Below are 24105 nucleotides of genomic sequence, written 5' to 3' on the forward strand. Positions count from 1 at the left end.
ATAGTTCCCAGTAGACAGGTGATAAAGGCTTCTGTTTGGTTAGCTTCCTAGGACTGGAGTGAGAAAAACTCAAGGATGTGGTTTTCGTACCCCTGTTTGGATAAATACCTCCCATATAACTCTCTAAAGGTTATAGTGGGTTCCTGTGCCCAATCGGCTTTGCGGACAACAAACATATCTTTGATTTCTTTTGGGCTAGGTTTGTGAGGGATAAGAATATTTTGAGCTAACTTCTTTTTGGATCTTTTAGCACTTCCTACGCTTTCCAAGACATCTCTAATCGCTTCTAAAGTGGCAGTCATCTCTATTTGTCCAAATCTAAACACCATTCTGTCGTTGTCCTAATAATCGGTAATAATCTTTAGCAGACCCGGATCTCCAGTCATATCCATCAACGAAGGTAGATGCCTTATACAACCCTTTATCTCTTTCTTTTGATCATTAGTCAAACCTTCCCACCGCATCACTAAACCTGGTGGTGGACCTACAACCATATCAAACTGTACATCAGGAGACATCTGCAAGACAAAACACTGTTAGTTCCCTGCCCCCAGGAAAAGCAGTTTTTTTCACACATGGCACAATAATGCTTCCAAATAGCAAATAGTGGGATGCAGTGCCTTAAGGTTTTTTACACCATCTGAACATAGTAAGGTGTCTTTCCTGTCCGATTCAGGTAGGTCTGAGATACCGAACCTGGTCTATGGTCTGCATGCGCTATATCAATAACGATTTGGCTTCGCTCTACGCTAATTATTCTAAAGTAGTTTTCAAGCGAATGACACAGGTTACCCAATTAGACAAGTTGGGGGTGGGCTCTCTAAGGCTGTGGGATGATCGCATGCCCACTCGACCTTAGTAAAGGTACGACCGCAACTTATCCCGCATCATCACCCTTAGGAAAAATGTAAAATAAATACCAGGAGTGGCGGAGGTTGAATGCATGAATGACAGTTATATTTTTCCGAAATTTAAACACATAAGCAATTTATATCACTTAGACAATTTATATCAGACAAGACACACAAATTATTGGAACTCTTATGGTTAGAACTTTAAATTGTCCCCAGCAGATTCGCCATCTGTAGCGGTTCGATTTTTTTCGATTCACGTGCCTCATTTAAAATGGAAAGTATCTCGGGGAAGTACGGTTATCAATCGTACCAGGAAAAAGGAAAACAATATCCTTCTACGTGGATGGTGCTCTAAGTGGACTTATTTTAGAGTCGCCACCTAATTTTTAGGAAATTAGGAAAATCAATTCGAAAAGGTTTCATTCAAAAGAGTTAAATTTTAAAAGAGGCCTAATTTAACCAAAGTATGTGTAAGGGTTCTGGTGATCCCACGGGGAAGGTGTTAGGCACCCGGTATTAAAGATCCGCAAAATATGATGACCTACGGGTTCTAATAGTATGCCTTTGTAAATATAAATTGATTGTGATGAAAACAATTTTTGTTTCATATTTCCGCAAATATAAATTAGTCATTCACGCAAAATATACTACGTTTCAAGAATCAAAAGTGGTAAAATTTTGCCCAAAATTGGGCATTTAGGGTGCCGGACTAGAACACTTAGGCTAATACCCGAAGGCTCGTAGCCTAAGTAGGACTCTACGTAAGTCCACCCAACATTGTTCTTGGATATATATATATATATATATATATATATATATATATATATATATATATATATATATATATATATATATATATATTTCTAGTATAGAAAAAAGTTTTTTTAAAAAAAATAATTTTATGCATACTTTTACTGTCCACTAGTAGTATACTACATATATAATCCATTTTTTATTTTTACCTTTTACCAAGTTTTAGCCAAATTTTACTTTTTAGTCTAAGTCCAAATTATCATAATTAGTCCCACAAGTTTTTAATATTGGTCCAAATCAGTCCATATGTCATAAATTCACAAGTTTTATAAATGTTCACATCAGTCCCAAAATTTCATAAAAATCGGCAGTTTCGGTCCTTTTAATGATATCAGTCCCAACTTGCATTAATACCTCAGAACTAGTCTTAAATTCGTGGAAAATTCATTTTTTGCAACTTTTAAAATGCGATAATCTCATAAGGGTTCCTATTGACATAATAATTGCGCAAATAATAATATAAAGTACATAATTAAGGGAGAGAATTTGGGCCAAAAAATCCCAAAAGAGAAATGTTTATGTAATTGGGTTCCTCTTAATTCCAACGTATGCTCCATTTCGCTCCATGTTGGGTTGACTCGATCTAGATACGTTAGTGGGCCCCAACATTGGGTTTGGGTGGACAAAGATGCAAACGGGTATGCACAATATTAGTATACCTTCATAAATTGAACTAACTAGGAATTGAAACGTAGAATAATTATTACATAGCCAAAAATGAATCACAACATTATTGGGCCAAGCCCATTTATTATAACTGATAACTGTTACACCTCTAAAATTTCCCGTTGATGCACAGTTGATAGACTAACAAAGGGCACGAAGTATACGATGTTAGTAAAAAATAGTATTTAATGCTTCTAATTGAGACTTCAAAGACATTCGAGGTAAGAAAATAAAGTTCGTCAAGAAAGGCGAGGTGTACATTGTGTATCGGAAAGGATTCACAAAGTACCAAGTTAATTATGGATTAATGTTGTTTTAAAGAAGAGTTATAACATCTCTTAGATGGTTAATGAGGTGTTAAAAAAGTGTTAAGAACGTTCCATAAGGATTGGAGATCAAACGAGTCGACAAGAACAAGTTTCGAAAAACTGAGCATTATACTGTCCAACATACGGACTGTATAAAATGTACTGGCCTTATAATCTGCCCAGAATTGGAACCTTCGCTGGACCAAATTGACGGCCACACATACGGTCCATATAAATTATACGGATCGTATGTGTGTCCGTGAAACCAAAGCGGGACAGATTTTAAGTTAATAAAAGGGGACCCAAGTTCATTTAATCTCATTTCATTTTTCACTCCCTTTCTCTCAAGAAATATCTAGAATATTCTCCACATATCTTCCACAAGAATTCAAGAGAAACTCAAGATCAAATTCATCAAACGAAGAGAATCAAGTGCAAGAAACTCATTAGGGTTCATCCAAGACAAGAAATCTTATTGGAAGTGGAACTAGGGTTTTGCTCAAGTGAAGTGTTTCCGCCCAACGTTCACTCCTACACTATCTACGGTAAGTCTTATGGTCAATTTCATGTTGTTTAGAGCATTGAAAGGTTGAAGGACTTTGATTATGAAAGAAAGTAGAAGATGGGCCGTGAATGTAAGAATAGTGACATTTTTGAGTAGTAGCTTAGAATGAATCATGATTCTTGATATGTTTTGATTATAATTATGTTATAAATGATATTGAGAAAATGGGATAAACATTATATATGAGTGAATGTAATAGTGCACTATGACCATGATTATGGATGATTTGAAGTGAAATGGGGAAAAGTGGATAATGTAGGTGAATGAAGGTTATTGCTTATGATATTGTGAATCTTATTATAGACATTTGGGAGTTGATGTATGATATGGAGAAAGTTGTATAAACAAAGGAAATGCTGCCCAATTTTCTCTAGCTTTAGTCAAGTATACTTAAGCTATCGATTATCTAATGTTAGTACAAACTCTCATGAAGGTAGAAACGTGAACATTGGAGGAGAACGTTCAAGCGATAGAGTAGCTAAATGAAAAGGTATGTAAGGCTAGTCCCTTCCTTCTATGGCATGACTCCAAGGCATGAATTCTCCGATTTTTGCATGACTTTCTTACATTTTGGAAACTTATGAGTCTATGTTCATAGAAGGCTTCATATGGGATAAAAGGTAAAAGATATGTTACGAGTATGATAACAATGATGATGAGTTTGAGTCTAAGGAATCCTAAAGCCATGATATGATGATTCTACAAATCTAATGTGTCACGACTCGACTAGGGACCGTGACGGGTACCTGGGACAAACCACCGAGTACCTCTCATTTTACTACTCATCATACTCATTAAGCATTCTTCTATCAAACTCATATTCAAATCATAAGAAAATCAGTATTTTCATTTGATAACATAAATACTTTTATATACATAGGCCTTTCGGCTATCAAAATAGTAATATATAAGTATAATAGCAACCTCGTGAAACCACATAACTCACACTGCGTATCTACGAGCCTCTACTGGTATACTAGACATACAGACGGGATAAGACCCTGCCGTGCCCAAAATACACATATGTACACAAAAGAATAATCAAAGCACCTCCGGAAAAATGGAGTGCTCTCAAATCAGCTACTAGCTCCTACGAGTCTGGATCAAGATCACCTCCTTGTCTACCTGTAGGCATGAACACAACGTCCAATGAAAACGAACGTCAGTACGAACAATGTACTGAGTATGAGAGGCATAAATAATAATAATACGTCAATGAGATAAGGAAGCATCAATAAGGAGCAACTGTATAGGACTGTCCCTTATAAAAGAAATAACACATTCTGACTTACTCATAATCATCATCATATCATGTATGCATAAATGTATAAACTGCCCGTCCATATAGGTACGGTGTGATAATCATTAGCCTGCGTCCAGGCCTCTCGCTTCCGGGGTACCATCTCATCCCGCCCACTAGTGGTGCTGCCCGTGCCATACAGACACGGTGTAATCATCTATAAGCCGCCCACCTTAGCGGTGCTGCCCGACCATTCAGGCGCGGTGTAATGTCATCATCATAATATGCTCATCATAATACATACAAAAAGACTCGAGGACAGCTATACTTTATCGGGGTGACGTAAGGTCGTGATCCCCCGATTTCATTGTGGAACATTCATTGGCATTCTGCCTCACCTTGAAGGAATTAGCACATAAGGCGAGTGTATACAATAAACGACATCATTAACTCTATAGAAACATCATATCATGAACATCTAGAATCTTTAGACTTAAACTCATCATCATCATTATTGAACTCATAGTATGTTTCTCATCTCGTATGGCTTTTCATGAACATAGGCTATTAGTTTTCCGGAATGTAGGAAATTCATGAAGGGGAAGGAAAATTCATGCTATAAGATTCATGCCATAGAAAGAAAGGACTAGCCCCACATACTTTTGTCGCTTAACTACTCTATCACTTGCTTGTTCTCCTTCAATGCCCACGTTTCTACCTTCAATAGAAGTCGCACGAACATTAGTTAATCGATTACCTAAACGAGCTTACTATTCCTAGGGAAAATTTGGAAGCATTTACTTTGTTTATATGACTTTTCCCATATTCTATATCAACTCCAAAACATTCATAACAACATCCACAATATCGCAAGCAACAATCATCATTCACCCATATTATCCACATTTCGTAATTCACTCCAATTTCTTCACAATCACGGTTATAGTTCATTATTGCATTTTCTCACATATAACACTTATCCAACATTCTCAATGTTATTCATAACATATTTACATTCACACCATATCGATAATCATGACTTAATCCAAACCTTTACTCAACAATGTCACTATTCACACATTCATGACTCATTTTCTACCTCCTTCTACAATCTAAGTGTTTCAACTTTTCAATACCTTAAATAACATGTAAATACCATAAAACTCACCTTGGATGATGGATGAAAAACATTTGAGTGGAACTTCTCTTCTTGAACCAAAACCCTAACTCCCCTCTCTTGAGTGTTCTTGACTTAGATGAACTTTGCCATGTTTTCTACACTTGATTTCATGGTTTTGATGTAGTTGATCATGGATTTCCCTTGGTTTCTTGTGGATGAACAATGGAGAAAGTTCTAGAGGTTTCTTTGGTGTGTGGAGAAGTGGAATGAAATGAAATAAAATGAGGGAGGGGTCCTTATATTAATTCTTAAAATCAGTCCCGATCGAGAATAAGGTACGATCGACGAAGCGTCGATCGGATTGACGGAGCGTCGATCTGATCGTCGAAGTCGTTAAATTTGCAGTGAGCAATCTGTCATTTCCTTTCATTCTACGGTGAGAAGGACGGTCCGTCGAACTGATCGACGGAGCGTCGATCTGTTCCATCGAATGGTCTTCGCTCTAGCTCAATTTTACGGCACAATCACGAAGCGTCGACCCGTCCGACGGTGCAAAGAACGACAATCGAACCCCCCCCCCCCCTTTGCAGAACTGCAGTGAAGTTTCATTTGATGAACTTTCCTCCCTTGCCTCAAACTTCTTTGGAATCGTAATTAGAATCATTAAGCATCCCTTCTTACTTGTAGGGACATCATGTACACCTTAACTTACGTTAGTCCATTCACCGCTCAGCAACCCAAAATTCTGAGGTGTAACATTCTTCCCCCCTTGTTGTAACATTCGTCCTCGAATGTTAAGCACTCGAGAATTCTACGAAAATTTTGCATAGTTTCCCCTGTAATATGGCGCTACCATCCTATCACAACAACCCATAATAATTCTGCCTCACAGGGCTACAACACAATAAAACTATAAATTGGCCACACACGACCAAAAACACGAAAAGTAAGCATACATACTTCAAAATCTTGGTGTTTCATCATGAATCTCTTCTGGGGGTTGGAATAAGTGCGGGTATTTGGACTTTATACTCTCTTTTGCTTCCCAAGTCATTTCCTCTCGGTTTTCATTCCGCCACAAGACTTTGACTAAAGCTACTTCCTTTTTTCGAAGTCTCCGTACTTGCCTATCTAATGTGGAAAGGGGTACCTTTTCATAAATCAACTTTCTGTCACTTGAACATCATTTACTGGTATGATCCTAGTAGGATTTCCAACACACTTGCGGAGCATTGAGACATGAAAAACTAGGTGAACTGACTCCAAATCAGGAGGTAGATCTAATTAATAAGCCACCTTGCCTATTTTGTACACAATATCATAAGGCCTAATGTATCGGGGACTAAGCTTCCCCTTTATTCAGTGATCTTATTGTATTCGTAAGTTGTCATACCCAGGGCTACTGTAGCAAGCGTATAGCATGTACTTATGTCATATTCCCAGTAATTGTCCTATTTATCCCTAACAATAATCCCAACTCAACACTTCAACTCAATTTACCATATATTTTCCTTCAACTGACCCGGGGTATCATGACCACACTATTCTTGTTTACCTCTTACTCCTCTTTTTGAGTATCCACTTGGTCTCATTGGTGACGCATAATTACTTGCGAGTTACATAATCGTTCTTGAGTGATTCGCGTATATACACATCTATACATATACATGTATCCATATCTGTATCTATATTTATAATCGTACTCATTTACATATCGTATCTATGGTCATATTCATATGCATATCGTTTACATAGCATGCCCGACCATGAAGGTTCGGTATCATTCATACCAAAAGTCTTTTATCTATTTGTTGTAACTTATCTCGTCGTGCTCTCTTCCTTCCTTTATTTGTTTCCCTTGATTATCATATCTAGTGTCCTACTATAGAGAACCTTAGGTCTCTTTCTTAATTGTCGCTTATAAATAGCAATATCATTCACAACGACTTTACCGCTAGTGTCTTTACCTCTATTCTTATATAACACCGTCATCCTTTACAATACCCTTGAGTTATTTGCTCTCAACGTCACGTGGTTCAAGGTCTTCGTGAATGGTTTCCCGTACAACCTCAGATGCCTGCTCAATTTATGTTCGTTTATTTACCAGTCATTAGATTCATTTCTGTATAACTCTCACTCTTTGTCTTAGAGTCCACATCTGTCACATCTTAGGGTCCATCATTCCAACCTTTGCACTTGTATCCTCTTATTCGCTTCCCCCCCCCCCCCCCCCCCCCCCCCCTTTTAAGGGTTTTACTTGTACCATTCTCAAATCCGTTGCCTCACCTTCAAAGCTTGATTTTACTACATCTTATTCATACCGTTTCCCATAATCTATAGCTACAATAATTCATGTGTGAAGTGTTAGCATACTCACCTTGCAGTCTTGTAACCAAATAATACAACCGATATAGCAATCCGAACAAGAATGTATTTTACCTAGCTCATTTAGTGGTTATGAGTCAATGTCTAAATCCGCTCCAATTAACAACTTCTGTCCCATAGGGATGCTCACCATAGTAGTAGGTTTAGTTATCCTTACCATCCATATAATGTCACTTGCCCTCTTCTTCGGTGCTCAAAGTTCACTTGTAACGTCAACTTTGTTTTCCAGGGCCTAGGTCTCATACACCACTAATACCCCTCATGCCTCTTATTCCTTTACTGTTGTTTTGCACTCAACATTGATTTCAAAACCAATCATAATCGTATTATATGTGTCGTTGCTGATAGCTTTACTCTATCGCTTTATCGTCGTACAGTAAACTCATAACTCACGATCATCTTTTTCTTTTCGACTCTTTGCTTCATATACTTTAGTCGTTCTAACTTGGTACAGGATATTTGTAGGAAATGCATCTCCCTTTAATTGTAACATAACTATTTCTTAAGCACGCGTACTTCGCATATTTCCTTCTCTCTCTATTCTCGTTCTTATCCCTTCCTCCTCAACTTATCTTGTTTTCTCCCGTTTTATAATCAATCCTTCATTCTTCGTACGAGGAACCCTATCCCTAACTGAGTACCTCTTTTTCCTTTAGAATATACTACCTTTGTACAATCCACTCTTTGTTTCCAAAACTTATTCTGTTCATTCTGATCATCCCCTCTTACCCTTATTGTGTTGATCCTCTTCTTAATAATCGTCCTATTTCGTTATTAATCTTTCTGTAGTCTTGGTCTTTTACATCCAGCTAAAGATATCACTCATGCTCTCGATTATGCCAATCACAAACTACTGCTACTTTGCCATATCACTTTCCTCTGATTTCTTTTTCAAGTTGACTCCCCCCCCCCCCCCCCCCCCTCCCTTTTTGCTGGCTATCATTTCTGTCATTGAGGAATCCCTATGCTGGACCTTCCTCTAACAAGGTCTTATAAGCTTTCTCATGTACTGCCCCATGGATCGCTTGTTGGTTTCACACTTGTATTCACTCTTTATTCATATAGAACATGTCACATCCTTAGTCGTTTCCTCGCTATACTTTGCATTACAGTTCTTGTTGCGTTGTCATTATACCCTGATCATAATCAACTCTATAGAGTGACACTTCTTGATCTCATTGGCAAGCCTGCTTATAACATAGGATAAACCTCGTGAAGTAAGCATACTCAGCCCGTTATTCCTTCCAATCAGTTCTATTACGCTTACCATATAAATTGTTTTACCAACGTGTTCTCATTCATTATAACCCTTCGTATTCGTACCTCTCTCTCCAGGTATTGTTACTTTAGTCTCTAGTAAACTTATCGCGTCTTTCTCATGCTTATCCCTCCAATCAATACCTCAGTATCGCACTCAATTGGAGTTACCCTTTCTCTTCTATGTCGTGCTTTAGCACTACCAGTCATCCTAATTTACCCTAGTATTTCTCTTTATCATATCATTGTCGATCTTATAATTACCGTTACTCATCTCTTGTAGTTGTTAGTGATACTCCTAACTTAATCTCGTCCTGCCATTACCTTGTTGCACATCATCATTTCTCGTCAGGACCTATCACAAGCTTATACCTTATCTCCTTTAGATTCTAGGAAAATTTCGGCAGAGTTTATTTTGTAAGCATAACAATCCCAAAACTGCACATAGCCCAGAAAACACGTCTGATGTCTCAATAGGACACATATATCGGAACACCCATAATACGCAACTGCACAACACTAGATCACTTACCATTAAAGGATATAAATAATAAGGCTTATCTCATAAGTTGTGCCCGCACACTCGATCTCGAATTCCAATATCTATATACATACACATATTATTTATGTTCACTTACTGCCAATCAACTTACTCGTAAATCACGGTTCTGGCTATCACTAGGTTACTAACAAATATAGTCATCTCAAATTGTCGGATTGGCTCAGATTTCTCACCTCAACACAATCACCACAACGGGGGTGATACATGACAGCATAGGATCCGGATCAATCGATGTGCACATATCATAACAGGATACTAACAATATACCTGGAACAATATCAGGGGAAGACTGAGGATCCTGTCGCTCAGCTAACGCATGGATATGATGCTGGAATTCACTTGGACTGGGCGTTCCTCTTTGGTCTCTATCACCATTTACCAACATCTGTGACCTTGACCTTGGGGTGTGTACCGACGACGAAAAGCCAGCCATCACTCCCGTAGCCTGAACCTTACCTTTACCACACCTCCATAGGCAGTCGCGCATGAGATGGCCTGGCCGAGCACAGGTATAACAAACATCCGAGCCCAAGGGGCACGGTCCCCAATGTAACTTGTGACACTGGGTGCACCGTGGTACCGGGGATCTCATCTGACTAGAACCACTCCGAATCCGAGAACTGGAAACCCTGAGGATCTGGGGTGACCTAGAATGAGTAGGTCCATCAAATATGGGTCTAGGAAACTGCGGAGAAACACCACTTGTTAAATGAACTGAGTGCCTAGAGAATTGTTGCCTCGGAACACCCCTACGCTCATGATTACACCCTGAAGAACTAACTCTCTTTCTCCAACCCCTGTTATCGTGGCCTACATCCTGCCGCTGAGCTTGAGCGGTTACCGATTGAGTCAGTAGAAGAATGGCCTGTCTTATCTCTTGGCCCGAGGCATCTGGTGGAGGAATGGGGGCTGCCGGAGCTAAAGTTGAGGCTCCCCTTTGATCCTCAAAAGTGGGCGAAGTATGGGAAAATCGAGGTGGGGCCTTATTCTGGGGTTCGCCCTCCTCCACATCTATAGACGACTCTCGTTCAAACCCTTCTTCAACCACTATCTTGCCCTTCTGGGCTACCGTAGCTTTTCCTTTCATCAGCTTTGCTAAAATTATAACGCACAATTAGGGAGAGGATAATCTTATAATACAGCTCTATCGCACGATCTCTTAAGATGAAAGATGATCATTTTTCCTAAATGCCTTGTAGCCTCCTGTTTATTAGCGTGGCGCGCAACACACCATAAACAAGACTCTACTAGACACGGCTCGTAGACACTTCCTAGGACTGAACTGCTCTGATATCACTTTTGTCACGACCTGACTAGGGACCGTGACGGGTACCTGGGGCTAACCACCGAGCACCTCTCGTTCTACTACTCATCATACTCATTAAGCGTTCTTCTATCAAACTCATATTCAAATCATAAGAAAATCATTCTTTTCATTTGAGAACATAAATACTTTTATATACATAGGCCTTTCGGCTATCGAAATAGTAATATATATGTATAATATCAACCTCGTGAAACCACATAACCCACACTGCGTATCTACGAGCCTCTACTGGAATACTAGACATATAGACGGGACAAGACCCCGTCGTTCCCAAAATACACATATGTACACAAAAGTATTATCAAAGCACCTCCGGAACAATGGAGTGCTCTCAAATCAGCTACTAGCTCCTACGAGTCCGGATCAAGATCACCTCCTTGTCTACCTGTGGGCATGAACAGAGCGTCCAAAGAAAAGGGACGTCAGTACGAACAATGTACTGAGTATGAGAGACATAAATAATAATAATACGTCAATGAGATAAGGAAGCATCAATAAGGAGCAACTGTATAGGACTGTCACTTATAAAAGAAATAACACATGTTGACTACTCATAATCATCATCATATCATGTATGCATAAATGTATAAACTGCCCGTCCATATAGGTACGGTGTGATAATCATTAGCCTGCGTCCAGGCCTCCCGCGTCCGGGGTACCATCTCATGCCGCCCACTAGTGGTGCTGCCCGTGCCATATAGACACGGTGTAATCATTTATAAGCCGCCCGCCTTAGCGGTGCTGCCCGGCCATTCAGGCGCGGTGTAATGTCATCATCATGACATGCTCATCATAATACATACATAAAGACTCGAGGACAGCTATACTTTATCGGGGTGACGTAAGGTCGTGATCCCCCGATTTCATTATGGAACATTTATTGGCATTCTGCCTCACCTTGAAGGAATTAGCACATAAGGCAAGTGTATACAATAAACGACATCATTAACTCTATAGAAACATCATATCATGAACATCTAGAATCTTTAGACTTAAACTCATCATCATCATTATTGAACTCATAGTATGTTTCTCATCTCGTATGGCTTTTCATGAACATAGGCTATTAGTTTTCCGGAATGTAGCAAATTCATGAAGGGGAAGGAAAATTCATGCTATAAGATTCATTCCATAGAAAGAAAGGACTATCCCCACTTACCTTTTTTGCTTAACTACTCTATCGCTTGCTTGTTCTCCTTCAATGCCCACGTTTCTACCTTCAAGAGAAGTCGCACGAACATTAGTTAATCGATTACTTAAACGAGCTTACTATTCCTAGGGAAAATTGGGCAGCATTTCCTTTGTTTATACAAATTTTCCCATATTCTATATCAACTCCCAAACATTCATAACAACATCCACAATATCGCAAGCAACAATCATCATTCACCCATATTATCCACATTTCGTAATTCACTCCAATTTCCCCACAATCACGGTTATAGTTCATTATTGCATTTTCTCATATATAACACTTATCACACATTCTAAATGTCATTCATAACATATTTACATTCACAAAATATCGATAATCATGACTCAATCCAAACCTTTACTCAACAATGTCACTATTCACACATTCATGACTCATTTTCTACCTTCTTCTACAATCCAAGTGTTTCAACTTTTCAATACCTTAAATAACATGTAAATACCATAAAACTCACCTTGGATGATGGATGAACAACCTTTGAGCAGAACTTCTCTTCTTGCACCAAAACCCTAACTCCACTCTCTTGACTTTTCTTGACTTAGATGAACTTTGCCATGTTTTTTACACTTGATTTCATGGTTTTGATATAGTTGATCATGGATTTCCCTTGGTTTCTTGTGGATGAACAATGGAGAAAGTTCTAGAGGTTTCTTTGGTGTGTGGAGAAGTGGAATGAAATGAAATAAAATGAGGGAGGGGTCTTTATATTAATTCTTAAAATCAGTCCCGATCGAGAATAAGGTACGATCGACGAAGCGTCGATCGGATTGACGGAGCGTCGATCTGATCGTCGAAGTCGTTAAATTTTCAGTGAGCAATCTGTCATTTCCTTTCATTCTACGGTGAGAAGGACGGTCCGTCGAACTGATCGACGGAGCGTCGATCTGTTCCATCGAATGGTCTTCGCTCTAGCTCAATTCTACGGCACAATCACGAAGCGTCGACCCGTCCGACGGTGCAAAGAACGACCATCGAACCCCCCCTTTCGCAGAACTGCAGTGAAGTTTCATTTGATGAACTTTCCTCCCTTGCCTCAAACTTCTTTGGAATCTTAATTAGAATCATTAAGCATCCCTTCTTACTTGTAGGGACATCATGTACACCATAACATACGTTAGTCCATTCACCGCTCAGCAACCCAAAATTCCGAGATGTAACATAATGAAACCCCATTTACGATCCCTTGATGTTGCTCGTTGTGTTACACTCACCTTACAATGATTAGTTCCTTTAAGGGTTAGATATGGTGAATATGATCACTCCATAATGTAATCGGGGGTTCGACCTTATGTCACCCCGATATAGTTATAGATTGTCTTTAAGCTCTAATGCATGTTCTATGACAAATGTATGATGATGATGAGTTATGATGAGTTCATGATGATACGATTCCACCGTGCCTATAGGGCTGGGCATGACACCGCTAAGGCGGGCTGCATATGATTACACCGAGCCTACAGGGCCGGGCATGACAGCGCTAAGGTGGGATGCTTACGACTACACCGAACCTAGAGGGCCGAGCATGACACCACTAGTGGGCGGCATATGATGGTTACCCGGATGCGGGTTAATGATGATGGTACATGTGATATGCTTATATATGTATTATGTGTAACATATGTTTACTCTTAAAGGTCGAGCAGGTTATATCTTCATCTCATGTCTTATGATTTCTTCATTATGTTCATTTTATTCATGCGTTACATATTCAGTACAATGCTCGTACTGACGTCCTTTTTCTTTGGACGCTGTGTTCATGCCCATAGGTAGAGAGGGAGGTGATCCAGATTCATAGGAGCTATCGGCAGACTTTGAGAGCACTCCGTTGTTTCGGAGGTGCCATAGATTATTATTTTGTGTACATATTTTGGGCACGACGGGGTTCTGTCCTGTCCAGATGTCTAGTACTCTAGTAGAGACTCATAGATGCGTATGTGTAGGTGGTATGGTGTCACGATTTCCTCATTGCATATATATTATTTTGATAGCCGAAGGGCTTATGTATATAAAGGTAAATATGTCTGAAAGTAAAAAAATGGTTTTCCCTATGATTAGAAGCATGAGAATGATGAATGTATGCAGAATAAGTATGACGAGTAGTAGAATGAGTGGTGCTCGGTGGTCAGCTCCGGGTACCCGTCACGGCCCCTAGTTGGGTCGTGAAAATAACAGTAGGTAGTCAGGAAGCCCAAGTAAAAAATAGACCCAAAATAGTAGTAATACTAAGTCAAGCATGATGACTCTAATAGCTGGCCTAAAGCCCAAACCATTTTTTCTCTTAAAATTTTCCTAGGTGTCAAAAGGGTGGTATATATGATATACCACCGGCATAATTCCCCCTATTTCTTCTCAAATTTTTCTAAGTGTCAAAGCTGCAATATACATGATATACTTACTAGGATATTACTAAAATATGAAGAGCAAAACCCTTTGAAGGGAATACCCCCCATATTCACTTGATAGACATTACAATATTCAATTAATCTCAACTCTGAACACCATATTCAGGTTATATGCAAGCCATAAACTTCCCCATAAATCCATCCAATTTCAATGTCAAGTTCCAGTTACCAGCCAAGGAAAATCAAGCAAGCAAAGAGTTCTATAATAATGCAACTTAATGTCAATTTTCAATGCATATAATGCAGGAAAGTCACAGAATAGCTCAACTAGTCACAGAAACAGATGAATCAGGCAGTTTTAGAAATGATAAGAGTGATGAGGCAAGGCATATTAAGTGCCAAAGTTCAGAACGCAGTAGCACAGTCAAGAGCAGCAGGACGGGTTTCAAAATGGCAAAAGAAGTAGCAGCAATAGTGGAGGAGTAATAAAGCAAAGAAGTACAGAACCAAGAGGTGAAGGGGAAAAAACAAGCTAGAGGCAACAACGAACTTACTCATGGTCCTAATTCCTAGCCTTTTAGAGGAAATCAGTAGCTAAGAGAGATAAGGCAATGAATTGTATGATCAAGAGTTCATTTTTTAGTCAATAAGAAGCTAAACCAACGCCAGAAGCCATTTTTCAGCCCATTTCTCATATACCAAAAAGTCACAGAGACTAGTTTAGATCTAGGTCCTCTTTATACAAGTTTTGACTTAATCAGGTCTAGGTATCAAACAATACAGGGTGCAGGCTCACCAATTACTTCCCAAGTTCTCTCGATCCTCGTCTAAGTTCTATAATTTGATCATAGAGGTCACAATTAATAATTCAAGGATCATTTTAATCTATAAACAGTCTCATAGGAACATCTGCAACATTTAAAAAAAATGATGGTTTAACTTAGTTTCAATCCCAAAATTAAACAGGTAGCCCCCAACACAAATGCAGAATCAAGAAAGGTCTTATAGGCCAGAAAGGGTAGTCAAGACGGGATCAAATAAATTTACAAAAGAAAGAAGCATGAAAGTATCTTTACACTTAGAGCATTATTTTCAAACATATCAAGAATGCAAACAAACAAGTGAGGGTGGAAATAATGTGTTTAAGCCACAAAAGGGCTTAAGCAGAATCACAAAGTCCAGTACAGATACTACACTTACTCTTCTTAAGGAAGCTTTGATTTTTAACATTACATTGAGCATGACAAATTCCAACTTTGACAGGTTTATAAAAGATATTCAACTAAAGATAATGCACAGAAATAGCTGGATGCCCATATGGTGAACAAAGAAGATGCAAGCTAAGTTTTAGATTTAGTTTTAGACCATCCAAAACACATAAAGTTAAAAAAAAAAATAAGCAGGGAATGGAATATGTAAGTTTAAGGATCAACCACATAGAAAACAAGTTTGGATGAAAGGATAAGTTGTAGCAAAATCATGAACAACACACTAAGAACTCAAAACAAGTAGCCTAGCCTTTTATCTATCAATTCTTCTACTTTCCATGATTTATTTCCTTATTATAGTTCTTAGAACAAATGATCAGCACACACAAAACACAAAACAAGACTTAGACTTTCCCAGAATTAGCATAATCTTTTCAAGTCTTGATTTCTTTTGCAACAAAAACTCTCAGTTTTTAGAAGACTTTAAACCATACTTAGCAGTTTCAGGATTCACAGAGCCAACAAGTGAATGATTTTTACTTTTCATGGGCCTAGCAATATCTAAAAATGACAAAATGCTTGAAAGTGAAGCCAAACAGTCACAAAAACATACAAGTCCTCTTCTTATTGTCTTGACATTCATTTAGTGAAGAATCAATCTTAAAGGAGTGAGAACAAGTTCAATATAGACATAGATAAGACAAGCAAACCAAAGGCCTAAATAACTTCTAGTTCAATATATGTAAACAATACACGAACAAATATCACATTTCAGGTTTTCAAGGTCTTTTTAAGTCTGAATTGATCATAGAGGTCATATAAGTCTAAGACAAGTGACAGACCTCACAATCTTCGAAAATATACTCAAAATATACCACTTCAAGGGAAGATAAAGGCTTAAACTCCTTCTTTTCAAGATCACTTGACCATTTTAGGGTCATTTCAAAACATCATTTAGACTAAACCTAAATTACTAATCAGTAAATACAAGAACATAGGCTGCTTTTAAAAGACCCTAAGTAAGAAGAGCCCGAAGTGTATGGTGTTTCAATAGGTAAACAATGACATTTGATGACCCTAAGTAAGATTTCAAAGACATCCGATGTTAGACGAGAAAGTTGCCAAGAGAAGGAAAGGCATACAATAGGTATCGGAAGAGAATTATGAGTGACAAGTTGACGACGGTTTAACGATGTTTTGGGGAAGAGTTATAACGTCCCTTAGATTGTTAATGAAGTGTTGAACAAGTGTTAAGAAGATCCCATAAGGATTGGATATCAAACGAAGTAGCGAGAACAAGTTCAGTGGACTGATGGGTTATATGGCTCATTATACAGACCGTATAATGTTATACTGACTGTATAATAGACCGCAGAACCATCACAGTGAAGATCACTTACTGGTGGGATTATACGATCAGTTATACGGACCGTATAAATTTATACGGCCCGTATAATGGTCACAGAAACGAGTTGATGAAAGGTCCATTTCACGGTCCCTTGTACGGACCATATAAATTTATACGGCCCATATAATGGACCGTGTAATGTCCCAACAGATCAGATTTTTGGGTTATTAAAAAGGGGACCAAGTTCATTATTTCATTTCCACATTTCACCCCTTCTCTCTAAAAAATCTCTCTACATTTATTTCACACAAATTCAAGAGATATTAATGATCATCTACATCAAGCTAAGTGAATCAAGTGTAAGGAACCCATTAAAGTTCATCCAAAGAAAGAAATCCAAGTGAAGGTGAAACTAGGGTTTTTCTCAAGTGAAGTTTTTGCACCCAAGGTTCATTCCTACACCATCCAAGGTAAGTTTTATGAGCTTTCCATGTTATTTAAGATATTTGAAAGTTGAAGCACTTGGATTGTACAAGGATGTAGGAAATAGGTCATGAATGTGGGAATAGTGCCACTTTTGAGTAAATGTTTGGATTGAGTTATGATTCTTGATACATTATTAATATAATCATGTTATAAACGACATTGAGTATGTGGAATAGACTTTGTATATGAAGGAACAAAATTGTGTGATATGACCATGAATATGGATGAATTGGAGTGAAATGAGAAATAAGGATAATGTAGGTGAATAAAGGCTATTGTGATGATATTCTGAATGTATTATTGACGTTTGGGAGTTGATATACGTTATGGAGGAATTTCATATAAATAAAGGAGATGCTGACCGATTTTCTCTAGTTTTAGTCATATATGCTAGCTATCGATTTCTAATGATAGTATGACTTTAATGAAGGTAGAAATGCGAGCGTTGAAGGAGAACGTGCAAGTGGTAAATAGTTGAACGGAAAGGTATGTTAGGCTAACCCTTCTTTCATAAGGCATGGTTCTTTGACCAAACATCTAAATCTTCTATAAGTCTATGATGTCTTTCAAATGATTCGATCTTCCGATCTATTGAGCTCACGATTCTTGATATGCCACGATTGTACTAAGTTCCTCATGTGACGAGTAAGCCTATAAAGATAGATGTAATGAATGACGATGATAGTGGTAACGATAATGATAACGACGATAGTAGCAATGACGATAACGATGACGATGATGATAGTAATGATAATAGTAAAGAGGCTTATGAGCTATTCTGTATGTGTATCTATGTATGACTATTATGGAACCCTGAGCTTATAGGGCCAGGTAGAATATGTATCTATTTACGTAACTGTTACACCTCGGAAAATTTTCCGTTGGTACGCACGAGAATGAACTAGTGATGAATATGAGTGCATGATGTCCATGAGCAAGAAACGACGTTTGATGACCTTAGGTGAGATTTCGAAAGTATCCGATGTGAGATGAGGAAGTTGGCTAAGTTAAGATGAGATACAAGGTGAGCAATGCATGTGCATGGACGGGGGTGATTAAAACGAGAAGTCTAAGAAATATGGGAAGTTGCAGAATTTCAACTGCCCAGTGGTCGTATATTGCAAAATATGGACTGTAAAGTGCAATACGGTCCGTAAACTGGCAGTCGTAAACTGGAAGTAGTAAACTGCCATGCAAAGTTTCAACTTTCTGCCAGCCGAGGAAATGGTTAAATACGACCTGGTGGACGGACCGTAAAGTGATTTACGGCCCGTAAACCATGGTCATAAACCACCATGCATGCAGCCTTAAGTTTCTGGTTCTGCTTAAGCTTAAAGACGACCACGAGGGACGGTCCGTAAATTGAAATACGGACCGTAAACCTCCATGGACGACCACTGTTCACCCAGCACAGATTTTTTAATTCATTAAATGTGAGGATCAAGACTTGTCTTATTTCATTACAACATTACACTACTTCTCTCTAAAACTTCTCTCTACATTTATTATATGAGTTTTCAAGGATTATAAGCCATCAATAACATTAAGACAAGTGAATCAAGGATAAGGGAATCATCAAGGATCATCCAAGTCAAGAAATCCAAATGGAGAAAAACTAGGGTTTTGCTCAAAGAGGAGTATTATCAACCAAAGCTTGTTCCTACAACTTCTAAGGTAAGATTCATGATTTTTACATGATGTTTAAGGTGTTGGAGTAAATACATGGATTGTAGAAAATGTGGTCAACTAGGTCATGAATGATGAATAGTGGCATTTTGAAAAATAGTTTTAATTGAGTTATGAATGTTTTTGTGTTGTGATATGAATGTGTTATAAATGGTATTAAGATCATGAACTAGACACTTTAGACGAATGGACGAAGTTGGGTGTTATGACCATGAATGTGGGTGAATTAGAGGAAAATTGAGGAATCTAGATAATGTGGATAATGTGAATGACTAATGACCATTGTTATGATATTAATGAAGGCATAAACGCTAGCATTGGAAGGAAACGTGCAAGTGTAGAATAGTCCGACGAAAAGGTATGTAAGGCTAACCCTTCTTTTATAAGGCATGTGTAACACCCCGTACCTTTAACGAAAGTTTTGACCACGATCCTAGACTTAGAACATCAGATAAAGAATGTGGAAATTGAAATTTTTCTGTTCAGTTGTGATATGGTGGTTTACGCCCATGAACAGTGACCGTATTTCAATTTACGACCATGAACAGTGCCCGTAAACTGAAACCAAGAATTTCTGAACATTCTGGAATTTGACATTTTGAGGTCATATGGTTAAATACGGACCGTATTTCACTTTACGGCCCGTATTTCCAAACGTATTTCGAATTTGGGACAACTTCCTTGATGAAAGTTGTAGAGCATTGAAATACCTTTCCAACGGTAACTTACGGGGGTCAAACGGACATCTGTGCAAGGAGTTATGGCAATTTTACTGAAGCGACACAGTGCAGTCCAAAGTGCAGAATACGGTCCGTAAATCAATTTACGGCCCGTAAACTGACTTTACGACCAGCAGTGTTCAGGTCGTAAATTTCACTTTCACAGAACAATATATATTCGTCCATATCAGTTCAACTCATTATTTTTCATTCCTTCAAACCCTAGAACGACCTCCTACTCTCCTCCAACATCAAGAACACCAAGGTAAGTCCATTCTAATTATTCCAACTCAATTCTAACATATATCCTTGTAATCTAAACAATAAATCATCATTCCTAATATAGGGTTTTCAAGAAAACCCATCTCAAGATTCAAGAATCAAGATTTGGGAAATCTTCTCCAAAATTCAAGTCTTTAATTCAGGTTTTGGAGCAATTAAGGGTTTGCAACATATTTCCTTCCAAAGTGATTCAAGCTAGGTTTTGGGTGTTCTTCAATAGAAAAGTGAATTGTTAAATCTTGTTTAACAAATTAAGGTATGCCTCTTTTGAACATACTCTTTTGATCGATTTTTTTTATAAACTCTTTGATTTTGATTCGTATGTCTCTTTTGAAAAATCTTATTTTGGAATGCATGACTTCTTTTCTTGAAGGTTCTATATTGAATAGAAAGGGTGAACTTCTCATACAAAACCCTAATGTATGTCTAAGATTTTAATAATGTTCTTACCCTTATCATTGATAGATTTGACGGGTTAGAATAGAGAAAATGGCATTGAAAGCTCGGTTATGATTTTTGGATATCAAATGATTTGTGGGCTGTTTTGGTATGATTAAATGGATAGAATTAGTTGGATATTGATATAAAATAATTGTTGTGATTGTTGTTGATGTTGTTGTTCTTGAATTTGGAAGTATAAATATTATTCAAGATCCTTTAATGAATGAAAGGAAAAGAAATCTTTTCATGTTCCTTGAACTCTAATTCATGTTTAAATGGTGGTTAATGTGTGTGAGGGGACAAACCCACATTAAACCTAGATTGTAACAAACCTTATATATGTATGTGATATTATGAATGTTTTCCTCTATAAGATATGTTTAATAATGATGGTTAAGGGTTGGTAATGATATTCTCATTGATGATTTAAGACATGGAAATCTTTCGTAAAGAAGTTATACGTTTTCAAACATTGGTCGGAATAACTTATCCTTTCAATATGGCATAATGCTCCGTAATGATAATTTGACTACAAAGATGATTTCTTTTAGACAAGGTCATGCGTGTGTAGGGTCAAGCCCGCATCGAACCTTACACGAACTATACTACTTTGTGAAACTCGCTTTTCCCCATTATTGGATGATTGAACTTAAATCTTCTAAAGGTTAGACCTTCAACTTGTTTTGTTGTAAAATGGGTTTCTTAAACTTGAAATTTGAATAAGATATTTGAATAAGATTCTCAATCGGTGGTAACTTGAAATGCCTCTATTTGGGATGATGACTTGAGAAGTGAGGTTCGGCCCTAAGCCATAATTGATAATTTAGTAATATGACATTATTTGTATTTTTGTTTGTGTTTTTGTAACTGTATGGTAAAGTTGTGTTTGTCCAGAGGACGATTAGCCTCCGTGGTTTCCTAACCAGGAGTATCGATTGATTGATTAGTTTGCCTATGAGTGGCTTGCTTTCTATCTTGTTTCCTGTGAGTGGCTTGTAGTGATATAGAATTCGTAAGTGAAATTCTTGGCATGGTAAATGGTAAAGAGTTAAATTGATATGCCTTTCGTTGATCGATATGTGTAATGAACTTAAATGTTATTGACGGTATGACTGCTTTGAGACAATTGGTGAATCGGCTTCTATGCCATGGACTTTGTTGTTCTGTTTGCCTTGCTATTCGGGAGGAGGAGTAGCCACTATGGATCCTAGTGTATTAATTGCCTTGCCATTCGGGAGGAGGAGTGGCCACTCCCGGGTTCGCTACCTGGGGTGCATTAATGGCCTTGCTATTCGGGAGGAAGAGTAGCCACCGTGAATCTATATTTCGGTGTATTGCGCAGTGTGCCTAGCCATTCGGGAGGATGAGTGGTTACCGGGGATTTCATATCCCGGTGTGTTTATGCCTAGCCATTCGGGAGGATGAGTGGTCACCGAGACTTTATAATTCGGTGTGGTGAGTTGTGACAAGGGAACCCTACGGTTATTCCCTCGATGTGATTGATTCTTGGGCTTGTGTCAGTATGTAAAATATTTGTATATGTGTAATATTCGTAATCTCTCATGGAACCGTTGTTGACAATCATGATCAATTTTAAAGGCATAATTAAAAGTTGTAACTTAACAAAAGACTTCATAATCGATTTTTTTATAATTCTTATGGAGATACACATGTTGAATACTTGTTTCTATATTGATTAATAGATTTGTAAACTGTTTAACAAATGATATTGAGAATCACAAAGTGGAATGGCTGTTTTTATGCTATCTTTTTCAGAACTGATTTCTTTATATATTATTATATTTTATTTTCATAATACTTGTTGTCCCCGAGGCACTCACTGAGTACAAAAGTACTCAGGCATACCATTGTTGTTTTTGATGGTATGTTAGGTAACGAAGAAGAGCAGGTTCGTGATACTTTCGACGCTTAATAGGACTTGCTACTGCTGTGGATTTGGTGAGCCCACATCCTTGTTCGTAGGACACTTTCCGTTTCATTTATTATTCTAGATTTCCGGGCTGCGTCCCGAAGTTTGACGATTGTTATGTCTCTTAGAAGCTCCATAGATAGTTGTCAGAATTGTTGGTAGATTGTCAAAAGTCTCGTACGACTTAATGGGTGTTTGCCACATTGATGGCCATTGCTTATAAAGACTTCCGCTGATTTAATTCATGTGTTACATTTAATTTATAAATTGTTGGAGGCGAATATTGAACCTGGCGGGTTCAAGTATTATTATTATGTCGTTTAGGTTCTTCCGATGTTGTTCATGACGTCGGATGCCGGTCACGTCTAGGGTGGGTTTTGGGGCGTGACAGCATGGTTCTTTGGCCAAACTCTGAAATCCTCTATATGAGCATGTTATCTTCAAATGATTGATATTCCGAGCTCATAAGCTCACGATCCTTAACATGTACTACGATTGTACTACGCCCCTCATATGACGAGTAAGCCTAAGATATGGATGTAGCAACAATGACGATGATAGTGATGACGATGATAATAATAATGATGCTAAAGGTGCCTACGGGCTATTATATTCACATGTGCCTATGAAGGGCTATAATGACACCCTGAGCTTAATGCCGGGTAGAATATATGTATATGGATGTATATATGTATATGATTATGTATAAAGTATGTATACAATTACGTAACGCGCGCACACCTCTGCAGATGGTACGGATAACCCTGGAGCCTTGGTAGGGCCAGGTATGAGTAACCTTGAGCCTTGGTTGTCCAAGTATGTATGAAACACCGATCCTACGAGGTCGGGTATGCTATGTAAATGCTATGTATATGAAATGACTATGTATATAATATGAATATGAATGTGATAAGACTATGTATAAGAATACGAATAAGGACATGTATACGAATATGAGCACAAGTATGGTACGAGTACTATTATGGAATACGGATGATGACGCAGGTGTACTAATACGTATGAAAAATGGAAAGTCCTACGAAAGACAGGTAAGTACTATGACGATGATATTATTGTCTCCCCTCCTATGCTATTTCATATGTTGCTCATTATGCTTATACATCGATGTTGATCGTGCTTTACATACTCAGTACATTCTTCGTACTGATGTCCTTTTGTTTGTGGACGATGCGTCATGTCCGCAGGTGCACAGGGAGACAGACTTGATCCATAGCTGCTTATTCAGAGATTGCATAGCAGAGCTCCATTTCTTTCGGAGCCGTAGCTTTTGGGTACTTATTATTTTGTGTATATAATTATGGGCATAGCGGGGTCCTGTCCCGCTCATACGAT

The 24105-nt window shown here is 38.2% G+C and overlaps 1 long non-coding RNA gene across 1 annotated transcript; it reads left to right on the top strand.

The window, feature by feature from the left end:
- Nucleotides 1–20152: 20152 nt before the first annotated feature.
- On the top strand, nt 20153–22789 carry LOC132620213 (uncharacterized). Its single transcript, XR_009574742.1, has 3 exons — nt 20153–20364; nt 20446–20637; nt 22715–22789. It is a non-coding gene; the product is annotated as an uncharacterized LOC132620213 (long non-coding RNA).
- The last annotated feature ends 1316 nt before the right edge of the window (nt 22790–24105 follow it).

The sequence above is a fragment of the Lycium barbarum genome, chromosome 2 (assembly GCF_019175385.1).
Source record: "Lycium barbarum isolate Lr01 chromosome 2, ASM1917538v2, whole genome shotgun sequence".
Classification (NCBI taxonomy): domain Eukaryota; kingdom Viridiplantae; phylum Streptophyta; class Magnoliopsida; order Solanales; family Solanaceae; genus Lycium; species Lycium barbarum.